At 48.6% G+C, this 12650-nt stretch overlaps 1 protein-coding gene and 1 long non-coding RNA gene across 7 annotated transcripts in view; one reads left to right on the plus strand and one right to left on the minus strand.

Annotated features, from left to right (window-relative positions):
- Positions 1-12650, minus strand: part of ZNF629 (zinc finger protein 629) — an 81769-nt gene that overhangs the window by 8138 nt on the left and 60981 nt on the right. The window contains exon 1 of one of the 6 annotated variants that reach the window (XM_072836526.1): positions 495-688. The exons of 4 other annotated variants lie outside the window; for them this stretch is intronic. The gene's annotated coding sequence lies outside the window, so the exon portion shown is untranslated. Of the gene's footprint in view, positions 1-109; positions 257-494; positions 689-12650 lie in introns of those variants that run through there. One more of the 6 variants, XM_072836529.1, reaches the window with a different exon arrangement.
- Positions 243-7611, plus strand: LOC140638726 (uncharacterized). Its single transcript, XR_012035709.1, has 4 exons — positions 243-2158; positions 5268-5530; positions 6434-6636; positions 7066-7611. It is a non-coding gene; the product is annotated as an uncharacterized lncRNA (long non-coding RNA).

The raw sequence follows: 12650 nt of genomic DNA on the forward strand, positions 1-12650 counted from the left end.
CGGCTGCCTCGCACGGAGGTGCGGAGAGCGGCCCAGGGTGACCCTGACACGAAGGCGGCTGCGGGAAGGCAGCCGCCCTGGCCCGGCCCCCCGCGCCCAACGCCCGCACCAGCTCGGCGCGGACCCCCGGACCGCTGCTCGGACGGCTCCCCGCGACCCTCTTCCGGCTCCCGGGCCGGAGCCCGGCATCCTGGCCCCCCACGGCCCGCGGGGCCCCCGGGATTCCGGCGCTCGCTGCGCCCCGGCCCGCCGGCGGCCCCATTCCCTCTTCCCAGAATGCTCACGCCCTCCTCCCCTCCCCCACGGCCAGACCCTCGCGCTCTTCCCAGAATCCTCGGCCCCTCGCGGCCCCGGCCCGGCCCCCACCCCACCGGCGCCCGGGGCGGGGAGGGGGCGCAGGCCCGCGCGCCCCCGCCTCCCGCGCCCCATTGTTCCCGGCGGCCGTCCCGGGCCCTCCGGGCCACCCCCCAGGAACCCAGGCGTCCCCAACTCACGGCTCTGGGGTCTGGGGAAGGCCGGAAGGCAGAATCCAGCCCCAGGGGACTTAACCCCTTGAATGCCCTGACTCGGGGGCCGGGCTGGACGCCGAGGACTCTGGGGTCCTTCTCAAGGGGTGATCCCAGGCTGAGGACCCGGGGACCAGTTCAGGGTGACTGGGACGGAGCAGGAAGTGACCCCAGCTTCCCGGGCCCCTCTAGCCTGGAGTCAGAGCATCAGCTCTATGGGATTTAACCCTTTGCCTCCCGCAGCCTGGGAAAAAAAGAGGACGGGGAGCAGAGAGGTGGCCGAGACGACGCCCCTCTCTCTGTCTCCAGCGGGAGCGGGGCCTCCGGGGGAGCCCAGATGCTAGTGGGGGGGTCTCTGGATTGCTGGCCACTATCCATCTCGGAGGGGCTCTACCGGCCACTCCCGGAAAGCCCCATTTCCGATTTGGTGGCTGCTGGTCACCCGGGGGCCTGCCTTTGTTGGGACTCAGACCCAGGGTTGGGGCTCAGATGCCTGGGTTGTAGGGTGGGAGCACGACAGGTGCCGACAGGGAACAGCCTACAGACTAGAAATGGCTTAAATGGAGTAGTAAGTCCAGGCAACTAGAGTTTGGGCTGAGGGGACAAGCCCAGCTGGGAGGGATTTGCAGCCTGCCTTGCCTCTTCCCCGTTAGCCCCCTCAGAGCTGCCTTGGTGGCTGGAGGGAAGTTGGGTGGGGGTGTCCCTGCCCTGGGGGGGGGGGGGCTTTCCCAGCCACTCAGGGGCACCTGGCTCAGAGCAGGAGAAGCCTTTCAAATCCCAAGGCCCAGGTGACCTAGGCTCCCAATTTTTATAGCCTTTATCTCATCCCTCCCCACCACAATCTGAGACCATCCGCATTTTACAGGAGGGGAAACTGAGTTGTGAGAAGTGAGGTAACTCACTTAAAGGCCAGGTCGTTACTGCCATTGCCCATATTTGTCTGGTGAAGCCCGGGCAGTGCGGGGAGCACGGTGGTGGAGAGATCTCCCAGGGGAACAGGAATTGAGCTTTCTATCCTTAAGATCTCAAGAAGTTTGACAGTGTGGAAGCTATAGACACAGGAGAGTCACAGGAGAAAGTGAAGGGGACTAGCTGTCCAGGGACGCGAGGGAGCAAGCCCAGGAACAAACCGTGTGTCACACATTGCTGAAGAGGATGCGGTCCCTCTGGGCTACATCTGGGGTGCAGAGTGTGGTCACCAGGAGAAGAGGGGCCCCGGGTCCTGCCTCTGCTCGCTTCTCTGTCTCCTTCACCCACCTTCCCGTCCAGGCACGTGCCCCTCTTATCTCTGGCTCCCTCACCTGTGATTCCTTACTCTCACCTCAGGGCCTTGGCCCTTCCTGGCCTCCCCTTCTCTGCTCTGTTTCTCACAGCACAGCAGGCAGCAAACCCCAACAGAACGTTTGCGAGTTTGCCGTCTGTGTGCACCTGTGCCTCCCTCACACGCATACGCACACCGCACACCGTCACGTCAGCACCACCAGGGGAAGGGCTTGGTCTCTTGGCTTCCCTGCTGTCTCCCCAGCTCCTGGAACAGTGCCCAGCATGTAGTAGGTGCTCAGTTCACTCAACGCGTGGGATGAAGTCCTTCTCCTGCCTCCTCCATCCATTTCTGGATCAACCCCCAGGCGGGACAGATGTGGCCAAGTCAGGTAAAACTGGGCTCTGGCTTCATAATCACATTCATAGTTCAGACAACTTCACCCCCCGCCCCCCCATCATTCTGAGAAACAGGTGAGGAAGAGGCAGACTGGGGATCGGGATCCGAGTGGTGGATCTGGCCCTCGCTACTGTCTCCTCCCCTGAACCACTGCAAAAGCCTGACCTGGCCTGGGGGCAGTAAGTCTGGGGGGCGAGGAGGGAAGCTGCACCTGGAGGCTCCCAGATTTTGATTTGGCCTACACCCTTTCTGGTGTGTGTGCATGTTTAACTGAATGAATCGCCACCTTTAAAAATCAGTACGTTTGGGGTACCTGGGTGGCTCAGTGGCTGAGTGTATGCCTTCGGCCCAGGTCCAGATCCTGGGGTCCTGGGATCAAGTCCCCCCAGTAGGGAGCCTGCTTCTCCCTCTGCCTTTGTCTCTGTTTCTCTCTCTCGTGTCTCTCGTGAATAAATAAAATCTTAAAAAGAAAAACATTAGGGCAGCCCTGGTGCCTCAGCGGTTTAGCGCCGCCTTCAGCCCAGAGCATGATCTTGGAGACCCAGGATCGAGTCCCGCATCGGGCTCCCTGCATGGAGCCTGCTTCTCCCTCTGCCTGTGTCTCTGCCTATCTCTCTCTCATAAACAAAATTAAAAAAAAAAATTAGTATGTTTCACATGCAAGTCCAGATTTCCCACTTCTTTGGAAAATCCAAAGATGTGGCAACAAGACCCAAATGTGCACATGGGAGCCACTGGCTGAGCAGTAGCTTCCTTCCTTACAAGGCCACTGGCTTTCCAGTGTGTCAGTCCCTGTCACTCCTATTGTGTCTCCAACCCTGAGGCTGAGAGGTGGTTTCAGTATATCCGTGATCTTCCACTGTTGATGCTCCAACACCCACTTCATGGTAGGTGCTGATTCTGTGCCCCTTGGTGTGCTCCCCAGGTTCAGAGTGGTAAGTATGAGGATGATGTCTTCTGAGTAGTTACATTTATTGAGTATTTACTATGTGCCAGATGCTATTCCAAGGGCTCCATGAATCTTCACAATAATTTGCGAAACCAATATTATTCTGACAATAGAGTAAGTCCCTGGTACACAGCTAACAAGTGACAGAGCTGGATTCAGATCCAGGCACACTGACATTAGAACCACATGGCTACTAACCACAACTCTCAGAATGGCTCATGTGTGTCTGGGACCAGAGCGTGAGCCACTCAGCCTCGCCATCCTCTCCCACACCTTACTCCAGGAGCTGGAGAGAGGAATCAATTGGCAAGGGTGTTCAGGCCAAGCCATTCTCCAGCAACAGTTTGCTTGTCCTGCTCCTAGGGAAGCAAAGGGTACACTGACTGTAGGTGACAGTATGCTGTCCTGTCACCTACAGTCAGCTGGGACGCTGGACAGAAAGGAGACCCTCCTGGCAGAGTACACCTGGAAGGATGAGGACTGTTCTCCCTTTGGCTTTCCCGGGTAGACCACCGCCATGCTCTTCTCAGCCACAGCTTGGCAGCCTTCCACGTGGCCCCTTAGCCATGTGGGCCCTTGTGTTCTGAGCCCAGGGTTGTGTGAAAGCGGTGAGGTCCTGTAGGTGGACCCTGTCCGGACCCTGCTCTGTCCTCACTGCTCAGTGTGGTGGTCGTGGGCAACTCACTTTGCCTCTTGGAGATTTGGGTGCATCTTTGGAAAGGGGATGAGGTTTGGTTCCCAAAGGGACAGGAGGGTTAAATGAGATACGAGAATTCAGAGTCAGCCAGGGTGCCTCATTCTCTCTCATCAGAGTGCACAGCCCCCGGCCCGCTGGGCAGGAGAGCCAGGAGCCTGGAAAGTGTGTCCTGAGAGAGACGGGGAGTGCGTAACTTCAGAGGATCTGGGGCCGTGACCTGAGACTCCAATCCTCTGCTCTATGGAGGGGCCATTCTTAGGCAGGATGCAAGAGCTGAGGAGCTGCCACCTGAGAAGCCTGCTTCTGACCCCACCCTTCTCACTGGGACAGCTGCCAGGCAGGGGACCTCTAGCCAGTGCCACCAGGACCAGAAGGGCCTTCTTTCCTGGAGATGTGCATGCCCACAGGGTATATTGGGGGCTGCTTCTTGGGAATGTGGTCCTCAACTGTAGAACAAGAGCAGGGTCCCAGGACTGGGAGATCCTGTCTGCCTCTAGAGTCCAGGATCGGTCACTCCTCTGCTCAAGAACCTTCCGTGGCTCCCTAAGACTTCTCACATTGAGTCCTACCCTCCTGGTGCCTCCTAACCACCATGTCCCTAAGGCTCAGAGCCACGTCCTTCCTTTACATTCTCTTCCTCAGACATTTCCTGTTCGATGTGGTCAGTTCCAAAAACCCTTCCATGTCAGCTGCTAGCCTTGTCCCTGACCTTGAGGCCTTGTTCTTTCTGTCCATTTGCCTAACAGACCTGTCCATGTCACGGTCATCCAGATTCACCAGCTTCATCGCTCTCCGTGATACCTAGTCATCCTGCTCCCCAAGGCCTGAGCGGCTCTCCTCTGTACCCTGTTCATTAGAAAGTCCTCAGGCCTATGGCACCTTGCTGAGTCTGCCCACCTCTTCTGTCGCCCTGCCCCAGGCCATTGTCATGCCCTGGTTCTCATCCCTGAATGACCACAGTAACTTTCTGACAGGTTCTCCTGCCTCCAGCTCCGTTGGCTTCTTCCCACCCATCTGGTCCCCCAAGGTTCTTCCAAAAAAGCACCAGTGTGTTCACCCTCAGAATGCCTCCTTCAGTCCTTATCATCAGTAGAGAAGGTTTTTGTTTTGTTTTTTAATTTTTGAAAATTAAGAACTTTTATAATTTTATATCTTAACAATAACTTTGATTAAGCTATAGAAAGTCACATAATTGGGTGAATAATACATATTTATATATTAAGTAAATGTAGGCATGTATAATTTAAAAATAAATATGGGGCACTTGGCTGGCTCAGTCAGTAAAACATTCAACTCTTGATCTCAGGGTCATGAGTTCAAGCCCCACGTTGGGCATGGAGCCTACTTAAAAAATTTTTTTTAATAAATAAAACATTAAAGTAAATAAGATATATGTATACTGTTTGTTACTAAGTATTTTCTTTTTTTTTTATAATTTTTATTTATTTATGATAGTCACACAGAGAGAGGAGAGAGGCTGAGACACAGGCAGAGAGAGAAGCAGGCTCCATGCAGCGGGAGCCCAACATGGGATTCGATCCTGGGTCTCCAGGATCGCGCCCTGGGCCAAAGGCAGGCACCAAACCGCTGTGCCACCCAGGGATCCCTGTTACTAAGTATTTTCATGAAGGTGTGAACTGAAGTAGCTCTGTCATCACGTGTCTGGGCCTCAGTCACCTCATCTGCAAAATGACACTTCAGATCAAATGTTCTCAACGGTAAGAGTCTGACCATATGGAAAACTTTTGTGTATACTTGACTATTTGGAGAGGATACATAAGTGCCTGGAAAGGACAGTGACTTCTGGGGAGGAGGCCTGAGGATCTGGGATAGGAGGAAGGCTTAACTTTGGATTCTTTGATTTTGTTTGATGATCTCCAATTTGTAAAAGTCACTTTTTATTTTTTATTTTTTTATTAAAAAATTTATTATTTTTATTTATTTTATTTTATTTTTTTAAAGATTTTATTTATTCATGAGAGACATAGAAAGAGAGAGAGAGGCAGAGGCACAGGCAGAGGGAGAAGCAAGCTCCATGCAAGGAGCCCGACGTGGGACTCGATCCTGGGACCCCAGGATCATGCCCTGGGCTGAAGACAGGGACTAAACAGCTGAGCCACCCAGGGATCCCCTAAAAATTTTTTTTAAATTTATTTATGATAGTCACACACAGAGAGAGAGAGAGAGAGAGGCAGAGACACAGGCAGAGGGAGAAGCAGGCTCCATGCACTGGGAGCCCAATGTGGGACTCGATCCCGGGTCTCCAGGATTGTACCCTGGGCCAAAGGCAGGCACTAAACCGCTGCGCCACCTAGGGATCCCCAAAAGTCACTTTTTAAATGGTAAATGTTGGGACGCCTGGGTGGCTCAGCAGTTGAGCAGTTGAGCAGCTGCCTTCGGCTCAGGGCATGATCCCAGGGTTGTGGGATAAGGTCCTGCATCCAGCTCCCCTCAGGGAGCCTGCTTCTCTCTTTGCCTATGTTTCTGCCTTGTCTCTGTGTCTCTCATGAATAAATGATAAAATCTCAAAAAAGAAAAAAAGTATATAAATGGTAAACGTTTACAGTATAAGGCTGGACTGGAGATCATGGGTTAAAATAACACATTGATTTCTTTTTCAGGTTTGTTCTGATCCAAGTCACATTAAATTAAATTCAACTGATTTCCTACCCATATGTTACGCGTGGACTAACCTTCAAGAGAGGTCCCCATTCCCCCTGGAACAGATGCTCTACTGCAGCCTAAGCATGGGAAAGGAGATTGAAGACAGATGGAAGAGAGGATTATATTGTCACACACGGTTACAATACTTAAAAAAAAATCGGTAAGCTCCCAAACACTTGAAGCCTGATTCTACCCTTGGCACACCCCAAGGACCCTAGACTTGTGGCTGGAGAAGTCTAAATGCCAGAGCACCTGGTCCTTTTTGAAACCAACCAGCCTTTTCCCTCCTCTGCTCAGTGCCCCCCACCCCCAGTAATCCCCATTGTCATGCAATGTCTGTCCCAGGCTCCACCCCAACCCTCCCCCAACACAGGATGGTCCTGCTTCTGGGGCCTTTCATCAAGCACTGACTCCCTTGGCCTCCTCTAGAAGGCCTCTGCTTCTCCCCTCCACACAGACAAATCTTGTCTGTCTTCAGAGTCCTGTTCAAATGCCAGCCAACCTAAGTCTGGGCCCTGGTATTCACCCTCATTGATTGTTTTATAACCTATGATTTCACTCACATTAAGGCATTTGTTTCTCTTGGTAGAGGCAGTTATCCTCACCTTTTTATTCATGAGGGAACAGGACTTCAGACAGGCAACATGTTCCAGTCACAGAGCATCCATGAGAACTTGGGATCCATAGGTCTTGGATTTTCTGACTGCGAGTCTGAGACTTCCCTCATTCAGAATCCAGCTAAATTCCTCCTCTTCTCTCCTAAACTACATCGTCTCCTAGAGAACCATCCTCAGCTTTTGTCACAAACTGACTGCAGGGATTCCTATGTTTTACTAGCCAACTTGGCCACATCTGGGTACCCTGTATGGTGTTGATATTTTTCTTCAGTTCAGTGTGTTTGTCTTCACTGAAAGAAACATATCTGAGAAGGAAACTCAATATCAGTGTGATAAATAGAAAATTGCTTGTTGGGCAGCCCGGGTGGCTCAGTGGTTTAGCGGCCCAGGACCTGATCCTGGAGACCCTGGGATCAAGTCCCATGTCGGGCTCCCTGCATGGAGCCTGCTTCTCCCTCTGCCTGTGTCTCTGCCTCTCTCTCTGTGTGTCTCATGAATAAATAAATAAAATTTAAAAAAAAAGAAAAGAAAATTGCTTGTTACTGGGGAGCCTGGGTGGCTCAGTTAGAAGAGCATCCAACTCTTGATTGTGGGGTTGTGAATTTGAGCCCCACATTGGGTGGGTCTTAAATAACTAAGACTTAAAAAAAAAAGAAAATTGCTAATTATAAGTGTAAAAATAAATACAAGGCAAAAGTAATACCAAATGGTTCAAAGACCTAACACTATAGAATTTTTAGAAGAAAACTTAGGGGTTAATCTTCATGATCTTGGATTTGTCATTGGCTTCTTAGATATGATACCAAAAATACAAGCAACAAAAGAAAAAATAGGTAAATGGGACTTAATCAAATTTAAAAATTTTGTACATCGAAGGAAAGTATCAAGCAGGTGAAGACACCACAGAATGGGAGAGGAAATGTTAACAAACCATGTGTCTGGTAAGGGACTAGTATCCAGCATATATAAAAAACTGTAGGGGCACCTGGATGGCTCAGTCGGTTAAGGGTCTGACTCTTGTTTTCGGCTCAGGTCATGATCTCACTGAATGTGGAGCCTGCTTGAGATTCTCTCCCTCTCCCTCTGAAGAAAAGAAAGAAAGAAAGAGAAAGAAAGAAAGAAGAAAGAAAGAAAGAAAGAAAGAAAGAAAGAAAGAAAGAAAGAAAGAAAGAAAGAAAGAGAAAGAAAAAGAGAGGAAAGGGATCCCTGGGTGGCGCAGCTGTTTGGCGCCTGCCTTTGGCCGGGGCGCGATCCTGGAGACCTGGGATCGAATCCCACGTCGGGCTCCCGGTGCATGGAGCCTGCTTCTCCCTCTGCCTGTGTCTCTGCCTCTCTCCCTCTTTCTCTCTCTCTCTCTCTCTCTCTCTCTCTCTGTGACTATCATAAATAAATAAAAATTAAAAGAAAGAGAAAGAAAGAAGAAAGAAAGAAAGAAAGAAAGAAAGAAAGAAAGAAAGAAAGAAAGAAAGAAAGAAAGAACTGTAAAAACTCAACAATAAAGTCAACTCAATTAAAACATGGGCAAAGAGCTTGGACATTTCTCCAGAGAAGATCTACAGATGGCCAACAAACACATGAAAAGATGGTTAACATCATTGGCCATGAGGAACATGCAAATCAAAACCCCATTGAGATCCCTCTTCACGCCCACAGGGACAGTTATAATAATACTTTCTAAAAACCTGAGAGTAACCAGTGTTGGTAAGGATGTGGAGAAACTTCAGCAACCCTCATACATTGCTGGTGGGAATGTAAAATGGTGCAGCCACTGGAAAACCACTGGGTGGTTCCTCAAAAAATTTCCTAATTTCCTAAACATAGGACCTACCTATGACAGAGCAATACCAGGTCTGTACCCAGGAGAAATGAAAACGTATGTTTACGCAAAAACTTGTACACAGATGCTCATAGCAGCACTATTCGTAATAGCCAAAAAGTGGAAACAACCCAAATGTCCATCAAGGTATGAATAGATGAACAAAATGTGGTGCGTATCCATACAATGGAATATCATTAAGCCATAAAAAGGAATAAATTGCTGCTATGTGTTACAACCTGGATGAACCTTGAAAACTTTGTTAAGTGCAATGTAATAGATATACAGGGGCTGCCTATTTTATGATTCTGTTTATATGAAGTATCCAGAACAGGTGAATCCAGAGAAACACAAAGCAGATGAATGGTTGCCAGGGGCTGGGGAGAGGTAGGAATGGGGAGTGATGGCTTAAAGGGTACAAGACTTCCTTTGAGGTGATGGAGTGTTCTGGAACTAGATAGACATGATGACTATAGATAAATGTATGAGATGTCACCGAATTGTATACTTCAAAATGATTGAAATTATGAATGTTATGTGAATTTTACAATTAAAAATTCAGTTAGAGGTGCCTGGGAGACTCAGTTGGTTAAGCATCTGCCTTTGGCTCAGGTTATGATCTCAGGGTCCTGGGATCGAGCCCACATCAGGCTCCCTGCTCAGGGAGGAGTCTGCTTCTCCCTCTGCCCCTTCCCCTGCTCGTGCTCTCTCTCTCAGATAAATAAAATCTTTTTATTTTTTTTTTAATTTTATTTATTTATTCATGACACACACACACACACACACACACACACACACACACACACAGAGGCGGTCTGTGCCTCTGTGACAGACCGCAGAGGGAGAAGCAGGCTCCATGCAGGGAGCCCAATGTAGGACTCGATCCCAGGTCTCCAGGACCACACCCGGGACTGAAGGTGGTGCTACCACTGAGCCACCCGGGCTGCCCTAAAATCTTTTTAAAAATTCAATATTAAATTATGTTAATAAGTGCCTTCAATATATTGTTGCACAATTAGGGGAAGGCTCTGGTGAAGGGGCTCATTTCATGTGTATGTGAGAGTGACAGAGACAGAGGCACAGTGGGAGTTAGGAGGTGATAAAAGCCTCGCACCAACCTGAGACCCTGCCCTGGGTGGAATCAAAGGGTTCTCCTGGGAAGGAGAACAGGAAGGACCACCTTTCTCCTGGTGCTGTCTCAACCCACTGACAGAGACACCTGATGCCACCTGGGCACACCTTGCCTGCCATGTGGATGCCGGTACAGGTTATGTCACCGGCTCCGGGGACAGATACCATGGCATTTCCACCTAGACTTAATCCAACAGCTGAAGGCCACATTGCGGGGGCTGCCTGCCCAGAGACGGGATCTTTCCGCAGTTTGTCTGTCCTGAGGGGGCACCTTTCTGTAAAGCACTGAAAGACACCACAGATTGGCAGTGGTCCTCTGTCGTGAGACAGCTGGCAGTGCAAGGGTAGGAACTGGAAAGCTGCCAGTCAGACTTTGTTTCAATTCTTGTTTCTGTCACATTCAGCTGTGAGACCTTGTTCTAATTACTGGACCTTCTCTGAATCTCCATTTCCTTGTCTGTAAAATAGGGAAATAACCCTTCCAGAGTGTGAAAACTGAGTGAGGTGTGTGCACATACCGTTAATTTTTTTTCCTGGTAGTTACCTTAAGCTTTCATCTTTGGCTTTTTTTTTTTTTTTTTTTTTTTGCGCTAGAAAAATAATATAACTAATGAAAATATTAAAAAGTGAAATTACTAAAAAAAAGTGAAATTATTCATTTTTCATCTCCTATTTCAACTATTTTTGCCTTTCGTTGTATTTCTTTCTAAGCTTTTTTTTTTTTTAAACTTAGTTATAGGTTTTTGTTGCTCCTTGTCTTCACGGCCATAACTTTAATGGCCATCTACACAATTCCTTCTATGTACACCATATTTTGCTCAGTCATTTCCATGTTGTTGAATATTTACACTGTCTCCTGTTTTTGTTCTAATAAAACTTCAGTGAACATCTCTGAGGATATATATCTCTGAAATTTTGTCTGTTTTTTTTTTTAATTTTTATTTATTTATGATAGTCACACACAGAGAGAGAGAGGCAGAGACATAGGCAGAGGGAGGAGCAGGCTCCATGCACCGGGAGCCTGACGTGGGATTCGATCCCGGGTCTCCAGGATCACGCCCTGGGCCAAAGGCAGGCGCTTAACCGCTGCGCCACCCAGGGACCCTTGTCTGTTTTCTTAAAAGACATTCCTAGCAATAGAAATGTTGGGTCAAATCTAGGAGAATTTCCCTGGCTTTGGTGATGCAAATTATTATGCAACCTTATAATTTGTTGTGACTCTAAATGCAGAATATGGGGCAGCCCGGGTGGCTCAGCGGTTTAGCGCCGCTTTCGGCCCAGGGCCTAATCCTGGAGACTGGGTATCAAGTCCTGTGTCAGGCTCCCTGCGTGGCACCTGCTTCTCCCTCTGCCTGTGTCTCTGCCTCTCTCTGCATCTCTCATGAATAAATAAATAAAACCTTAAAAAAAAATAAATGCCGAATACTCAGTCTCTGTCTTGCCTAAAGGATGTGAGGAGAGATTTGATTACATGCTTTGCTGAAGTCCATCTAAGTGAAATCTAGAACATTTCCTTGGTTTGTGAACCTAGTAAGTAACCTTATAACCATGAAAAATCATTCCTACTTCCTAGGATTAAAGGCACTGTCACATGCCCGCCAGCATAAGTGAGCACTCGACCAGCATTCCTTTTTCTTGTTCTCACCTTGTAAAGTGTGTGAGAGTACTCTGGGACTACAGGTCTCTATGGCCTTCTAGTGATCTCTGCTTTCCTTACCAGGCTCTGAGGATTTGACTTCTGTAAGGTTATTATCACCTGATTAATGGCTTCTGATTGCTAAGAGGTTTTGTTTTGCTTTGTAGACTTGTTCATTTCCAAATACAGGTCCATAAGGAGAACTATGAAGTCAGGGATGTGCAGCCTTTCTCTAATATATACGACAGTATAGATATTTAAAAGATATTAAATCAGATATTAAAAAGCCACCTTTAAGTGGGTACCATAAAGGAGATGAGGGAGTCTGGCAGTTGTGCTTGTTTCTTTATTTATACCTTGCTTGGTTTCAAAAAAGGACCCGAGGCATTTACAGAGCCACATATCCAAGGACAGGTGCCTGGCATCTAGTAAGACCCACAGCTGCTCAGCATCGGCGATTATCACTGACTATAGCAGTAGTGATAAAGGGTCATTAACAAGACAAAAACAAAAAACAAACCCAAAACCAGAAAAGGCAGAGGGAAAATAAAGGGGGAAATGATAACATGAATCCAGAGTTGGTGCACAGAACATATGTATAAAACTCTGCTGATAGAATTCCTAAAAGTGAGTTACACATTTGCTGAGCTTTCCAGAGGCCCAAGCAGAAGTTGGTTAGGTAATTCATGTGAGGTTCGGGAGAAAGTTCTGTCAGTCCTCATCAAAATGACATTTTGTAATTCAGAGGACCATGTCTTCAACCTTATCCCCTAATTCTGAATCCAGTCCAACACAGAGACAGATGTGCTGTAGGAGGTGGATCATGGCTGCGCTAAATTCATAAATTCAGCCAGTCTGCTTTTAAAGCCACTGTTACAAATCACACACCCCGGCCTTAAGCAACCCCAATAAGGGGATTAGCTACAACATATGTCCTTTGGCTCTAGGGGGTTGGTAGATACACATATTTCCTC

Source organism: Canis lupus, chromosome 8, assembly GCF_048164855.1.
Source record: "Canis lupus baileyi chromosome 8, mCanLup2.hap1, whole genome shotgun sequence".
Lineage (NCBI taxonomy): Eukaryota > Metazoa > Chordata > Mammalia > Carnivora > Canidae > Canis > Canis lupus.